We start from the raw sequence: 7,960 nt of genomic DNA on the forward strand, positions 1-7,960 counted from the left end.
ATGCCAAGAACTGTTTGGGCATTTAGAATACAAGTATTGATAAGATGTATAATAACCAGTTCCTTTTCTCCAGGAGCTTCCATTCAAGTATGGAAGAGAGACATGTGAACATGTATATAAAAATTGCAATTGAGAGTATGTAGAATACATATTGAATTCATTTCTTAATCTTCTAAATATTTTAGTACCTTGTTGAATGAACAAATAAATGAATGCAGGTTCCACTCTTAAATAACAGTTCAGTTCAGTCACTCAGTCGTGTCTGACTCTCTGTAACCCCATGGACTGCAGCATGTCAGGCCACCCTGTCCATCACCAACTCCAGGAGTTTACCCAAACTCATGTCCATTGAGTCAGTGATGCCATCCAGCCATCTCATCTTCTTTCATCCCCCTCTCCTCTTGCTTTCAATCTTTCCCAGCATCAGGGTCTTTTCAAATGAGTCAGTTCTTCGCATCAGGTGGCCAAAGTATAGGTAACAATGAAGGCCCTAAATAGAAACCAAGTATCCTTGTGGAGATATGAACTGGTGGAGAAATGAAAAACCAATGATGACGTATGGGTCTTTGGGAGCGATGTGGTTCTCAGAAGTCCAGATCAAGTATTCCTCCCAGCCTAATCCCCGAATCTTTATCAGCTCTGTTTCCTCTAAGAATGGAGTGTTTTAAACATTAAGGGCAATCCTACAGAGAGCAAGGTGGAATATGAAAAATGTAGCTTTGGAGTCCGAAAATGTACCATGAGCAGAAAGATAAAATAGGCGGTCTGATTGAAGTAGTGCTTATTGAGGATGCAATATTAAATGCTACAGAAAACAATAAATCTGACACTACTCTGGAGAAGTTTTATGGAATAGGTGTGCTTACCAGAGAATGATAAGAGGACAAACACATGTAGAGAAAATGTGCCATGTGATTCAAAGGCAGAAAGACAGACCATGGAACATCTGGTTTCTCTTAGATCTCAGACGAGGATTGTGTTCCTACTGACTAATATATTGATGCTAATTAGTAAATGTCATCTACAGTCTTTTATACATTTCTTAAAACATTTTCTCTTGTTAGCTCCTTCTCTTGATATTTTTATAGTTTCTTAGGCGCCACAATCCCATATTGTCTTTTTTCTTTTCCTACTTCCATAACTGATCAATTTACCTTAATAGAACATCCTGCTCCAACCTCCAAATGTCCATATTCTCTATGGCTCAGTTCTTGGCTCTGTGTTCGAAGTCTCAGAAAAACTACCACCCAAAATTACACTATCATCCTTCAATCCAGTATTGAATTCTATCAAGATGGTTGTCTAATCATTATCATTAATTTGATTACTCCCTCCCTGAATTCCACTTGTATTTTACAGAAGCCTTGAGTACATTTGCTCATTGATGTATATAATATATCAGACTTAGCCATCTACCTGTTCCTTACATTCATTCCATGGAGAGATTAATCATCATTACAATTCCACCACTACAATACATCACAGGGCTTAAAACCTCTCCCTGCAAATCAGGCTCCCCTATCAAATCCTTCACTTTTATGGATGGCATCATCATTCTCTCTGTCTTCTCAGTTTGCAATGGCAGGCATATTGGAGTCTTCTCTCTTTCTATCTCCATGTCTAGGCACTAGAGTTAGTTATTCCAAAGGTCTCCTTGTATAATGTCTCTGGCATTAGGAACTTTACATATATATGTATATAAAATTCAGCAAAAGTAATTTGACACAGAAAAGTATGTATTGCCATGCCATCTTTCCTCCATTGCCAACCTGTCACTTGTCATATCATGTGTAGGTCTTTGAATAGGTGGTAATCATTCATATTTCTATTCTCTAGCCTCTCCCAATCAGTCAACACTTTTTTTTAGCCTGATTACTTTTCTTTAAAATACATATTTAATAAACCCAGCCTCTTGACAATTAGCCAGTGACTTGATATTTTCTAATAGACGTATAATGCATGTCACAAATGTGACTTTACACAAAAGTAGCTGAAATGTTCTAGTAGCCACATTATAAATGCAGAAAGAACAGGTGAAAATAACTTTAATAATACTGTTGTTATATTTAACCCAATATATCCCCAACATTATCATTTTAATATGTAATAATTAATATTAATGAGGTATTTCACTGTTTTTTTTCATACTAATCTTTGAAGTCATACATCTCAATTCAGAGTAGAAACAGTTGAAATGCTCAAAAGCCATATATGACTAGTGGCTACCATATTGAGCAGTGCATTTTACAATATTCCTTGTGCCTTCCATTTTCATTCTTTGCTCATGCTCTTACCCTTGTATCCCTTCTTTTACCAACATTACTATGTCTTGATAATATCTCAAGGTTCTTGCAGTTTAAGTTCTGACTCTTCTGGGTGGAGAATCACCGCAAGACTACAACGTCATTTCATGACAGGCATTAGTTATACTTATTAGTTATACTCTGTAGCTGGCATGTCCCATGTGCTCCTTTCTTTTATGCACTACATTTTTATAATTAGTGAATGAGAACTGCACCCTAGTCAGATTGTCACTATCTAGAGGGTTGATAATTCTCTCAATCCCTGATATTGTTTAGCAGACTGCCTTTCACAGGGAAAGTGAAAGTGAAAGTTGTTCAGTTGTATCTGACTCTTTGCAGCCCCATGGACTTCTCCAGGCCAGAATATTGGAGTGGGTAGCTGTTCCCTTCTCCAGGGGATCTTCAGAGATTGAATCCAGGTCTCCTGCATTGCAGATGGATTCTTTATCATCTGAGCCACCAGGGAAGTCCAAGAATACTGGAATGGGTAGCCTATCCCTTCTCCAGCAGGTCTTCCTGACCCAGGGATTGAACCAGGGTCTCCTGCATTGCAGGTGGATCCTTTACCAGCTGAGCTACCAGGGAAGCCCTTTCACTGAGGAAATAGAGTAAATATGTGTTGATTAAATGTTGATAGTACCGATTACCAAAATATAAGTGTAAAAATAGACTTTATTAATCAATACTCTTTTAATAGTGCTTTCATTTCAGTTCGGTTCAGTCGCTAAGTCATGTCTGACTCTTTGCGACCCCATGAATCGCAGCATGCCAGGCCTCCCTGTCCATCACCAACTCCTGGAGTTTACTCAGACTCATGTCCTTTGAGGTGGTGATGCCATCCAGCCATCTCATCCTGTGTCAGCCCCTTTTCCTCCTGCCCTAAATCCCTCCCAGCATCAGGGTCTTTTCCAATGAGTCACATCTTTGCATGAGGTGGCCAAAGTATTGGAGTTTCAGCTTCAGCCTCAGTCCTTCCAATGAACACCCAGGACTGATCCATCTCCTTTAGGATGGACTGGTTGGATCTCCTTGCAGTCCAAGGGACTCTCAAGAGTCTTCTCCAACACCACAGTTCAAAAGCATCAATTCTTTGGTGCTCAGCTTTCTTCACAGTCCAACTCTCGCATCCATACATGACCACTGGGAAAACCATAGCCTTGACTAGCTGGACCTTTGTTGGCAAAGTTATGTCTCTGCTTTTGAATATGCTATCTAGGTTGGTCATAACTTTCCTTCCAAGGAGTAAGCGTCTTTTAATTTCATGGCTGCAGTCACCATCTGCAGGGATTTTGGAGCCCCCAAAAATAAAGTCTGACACTGTTTCCACTGTTTCCCCATCTATTTCCCATGAAGTGATGGGACCAGATGCCATGATCTTCATTTTCTGAATGTTGAGCTTTAAGCCAACTTTTTCACTCTCCACTTTCACTTTCCTCAAGAGGCTTTTTAGTTCCTCTTCACTTTCTACCATAAGGGTGGTGTCATCTGCATATCTGAGGTTACTGATATTTCTCCTGGCAATTTGGATTCCAGCTTGTGCTACTATTTACCCTAACTGTGATAACACATTATCCTATTACAAATTTTTTATAAGGTTATCATTACAGGTTTTAGTAAAGTTTTATTTTCCAAAATATAATACTTCTGGTTTTGGAAGGATACATATTAAAAATAGAAAAATGCTGCTGCAGCTGCTGCTAAGTCACTTCAGTCGTGTCCGACTCTGTGCGACCCCATAGACGGCAGCCCATCAGGCTCCCCTGTCCTGGGATTCTCCAGGCAAGAACACTGGAGTGGGTTGCCATTTCCTTCTCCAATGCATGAAAGTGAAAAGTGAAAGTGAAGTCGCTCAGTCGTGTCCGACCCTCAGCGACCCCATGGAATGCAGCCTTCCAGGCTCCTCCATCCATGGGATTTTCTAGGCAAGAGTACTAGAGTGGGTTGCCATTGCCTTCTCCAAATAGAAGAATAATATACACTAAATAGAAAATCAAGTGAAGCTAGTATAATTTCAACTCTATGATTTATTTGTATATGGAGTGATGAGAATATTGATATTTAAAAGAGAGTATACATGATGATATTATGAAAGACATAATTTAGTGAGCTCCAACAAATATTGTCTGATTATCTTATCAGTTTGGAGGAATTTTCAGAAGCACGTTTAGAAGATTTAATAAAAGAATGTGTTGAGGTCCTCCATGTTTTATAGGGAGGCTTTGTACAAACACTCTGTGGGCATGTTTAAAGTCTTTGGCAAATGCTTAGCAGGGATTGGTAAGATGCGATGATGGTTTATAGGTTTACATATACGAGAAGAGCTTGATGAGGTTTCACACAAAGAATCTCTAATTAAAGTAATGCGTCCTGGTATAGAGGGTAAAGAGGTTGAATGTGGCTAATGTTTCCTTGAGATGGGGGTTTTGTTCATGTTAATAATATTTTATATAAACTGAAACTATCAGGAGACAAAATGGTTAGTTTGAAGGGCATGACTTACTAACATACTATAAAACATGTGGTAAGTTTGACAAAACAGATCTTATATAAAATTATTAAATAAATGAAATATGTACTTTGAGACTCAGTTTCCACTGTCACTAAATGTTCTGGTCTCCCTTCAAGCCTATTCATTCACCATTTACACCCCATATCACCTCCATGATATGTGATAGGACTTTCTTGTGTATTCCAATTTTATTGAGAACTTTTGAAGTTAGATGATCTCAAAATACAAATGTAGAGTACACTGATTGGCATTAAGGAAACGAATTTGGGTTAAAACCCCACAAATATGATATCACTTGTATGCAGAATTTAAAAAATAATACAAAGAAACTTATTTGCAAAACAGAAAAGAGTCACAGATGTTGAAAACAAATTTATGGTTATCAGGAGGGGAGGGGGATAAATTGGGAGACTGGAATCAACCTATACAGACTACTATATAGAAAATAAATATCTATTAAGGTCCTACTTTATGGCACAGGGAACTTTGGTCAATACTCTGTAATGTCCTACATGCGAAAAAATCTAAAAAAGAGTAGATGTATGTATATGTATGTGTAACTGATTCGGTTTGCTGTACAGCAGAAGCTAACACAACATTGTAAAACAACTATATTCTGACAATTTTTAAATTTTTAAAAAATCATTTAACCATAAAAAAAGACCAGTGCTGAAGTCCAAAACTTATAATTCAGAGAAAAATACTTTTTAAACTCAATGGGGAACATCCCAGGTGGTGATAGTGGTAAAGAACTGGCCTGCCAATGCAGGTAGACGAAAGAGACATAGGTTCGATCTTTGGGTAGGGAAGATCCCCTGGAGGAAGGCACAGCAACCCACTCCAGTATTCTTGCCTGAAAAATCCCTTGAACAGAGGAGCCTGACAGACTGCAGTCCATAGGATTGCACAGAATCTGTCATGCCTGAAGCGACTTAGCAAGCATATAAACTCAATGAGTCTGTGTATATATATATATTCCTGCTGCTGCTGCTGCTAAGTCACTTCAGTTGTATCCAACTCTGTGTGACCGCATAGATGGCAGCCCACCAGGCTCTGCTGTCCCTGGGATTCTCCAGGCAAGAACACTGGAGTGGGTTGCCATTTCCTTCTCCAATGCATGAAAGTGAAAAGGGAAAGTGAAGTTGCTCGGTCGTGTCTGACTTTTAGTGATCCCATGGACAGCAGGCTACCAGGCTCTTCCATCCATGGGATTTTCCAGGCAAGAGCAATGAAGTGGCATGCCACTGCCTTCTGCGATATATACTCCTAGATGACTGTAAACAAAATTAGAGTATTTATATTTGTATATTATATAGATGGGTATGTTTTCCATGTAACAGTTATTGTCAAATGGATAAAACCTAATTAGTGAATACGTGAGTTGTGTTTATGTGTGTATATGTGTGTGGGGGTGTGTATTTATTTATTTATTTATCTTCATATAATTGAGGTGGTTAATTTAAATGAGGACAAAGATTGCCAGGGTCGGGGGAAGCAAACTCTATCCCGGTTGACATCTAATTTGGTGAATCCAATTGGGAAATGGGAAGGTATTGGTAGGAAATGGGCTGGGAAAGATGCATGATGTGTGCCAGAGGCTGTGCCCGAAAGCTGACAATAACCTGAAATAGTGATGGGGAGAACACTAAATACAGCAGGTGACAAAGCAAAGGATACAGAGTGGACTTTACAGTAAAGGGAAAAAGCCATAATTGGGAAAAAGAAATAGGCATTCAAGCAGGTGAGACTTAAAAACATGCAAAAGGAATAGCTCTGGACACAATGCATTAGAAGGGGAGATGTCTTTTTAGATTGTCAATTCATGCTTTTGCTTTGTGTGTTTTGTCTGGTAGGGCTAAAATACATGTGTAGGAAAGCCTGGCTTAAAATAAACTGGTTTGGGATAGGGTGATAGGTAGAGAATGAGCAAGCTAGAAAAATGTCTGTTAATTATAGCTCATTAAAATAGTTTGAACTTCAGAAAATCTGTAGAAGTAATTCCTAAATAATTCTGTTCAGTCCTGTAAATGCTTCTCCAGGACTAAAATCAAGGCAAAACCTGGCAAACACCTTGAGAAAATAAAGAGAACCAAACTTAAATCAAGAGCAGTTACCAACTTTAGGCTTAAAGGGTGAAAAACCATCACCACTGTAGGTAGTAACAAAATGTAGAAAAAAATAAAACTGACTAGAGTCTGAAAAAGAAACCAGACTCAGTGACTGGCTTGCTATATACTATTTAGGTGAAAAACAGACAGTTTTCTAAACTGTTGAATTCGTAGTCAACATGATCTTTATCGTCTCCATCATCTTCATCTTCATCATCAGCATCAGGGTAGCTCCCGATTACCTTACTGTGCTCAAGTTCTTATGATGACTAAAAAGCCTTACACAATCTATGATCCCATCTATATCTTCTCATCCACTCTTCCCACATCAGGCTCTTCCTAGCTTATTATGCTGCAGCCACATTGGGTACATTTGTGTTCTTCAAACACTGACGTTTGTTCCTGTGTCAGATCCTGAACATATATACCCTTTCTAGAGATCTTCTCATGTCTTCTTAACATGACTGCCCTTTCTGCTTTTCAAGTCTCAGCTCAGATTATTACTTCTCAACAGATTTTCCTGACTATCCTATTCAGCCTTACCCAATACATCCCAAACTGTCCTACTTGAAAGTAACCATTCTTCTACTTGTGTGTCTGTCCATCTAGCTACCTTTGTTGTTTAATACCTGTTACCTGTTAGCATATTATTTATATCAGAGCAGAAACTTTGACTGTTTTACTTCAAACTGTAATTAGCACTATCTAGAACTAATTGTAGATGCTCAAAAATATATGTTGACTGGATGAATGAGCAGTTTTAAGTGCTAAAATCCGCTGCATTTTTCAAAACTCATAACTCAGATAAGTATAATTTTGTTTTTTAATCTAGTTTATTAAAAAGGAGATTGACTTTTTTGAAAGATTAGTTGACAAGATTACAAGTTATTTAAAGAGTTGCATGAGATAGGAAACAGATTATAATGCATGATAGTAATGTAAGATATTTTATTTCAATTCTCATTATTGGTACAGCACACTTACTTGCTAACCACTAGTGAACATCAGCTAGTTTACAACCTCTGAAGCTACCTAAGTTC

Source organism: Bubalus kerabau, chromosome 4 (assembly GCF_029407905.1).
Source record: "Bubalus kerabau isolate K-KA32 ecotype Philippines breed swamp buffalo chromosome 4, PCC_UOA_SB_1v2, whole genome shotgun sequence".
Lineage (NCBI taxonomy): Eukaryota > Metazoa > Chordata > Mammalia > Artiodactyla > Bovidae > Bubalus > Bubalus kerabau.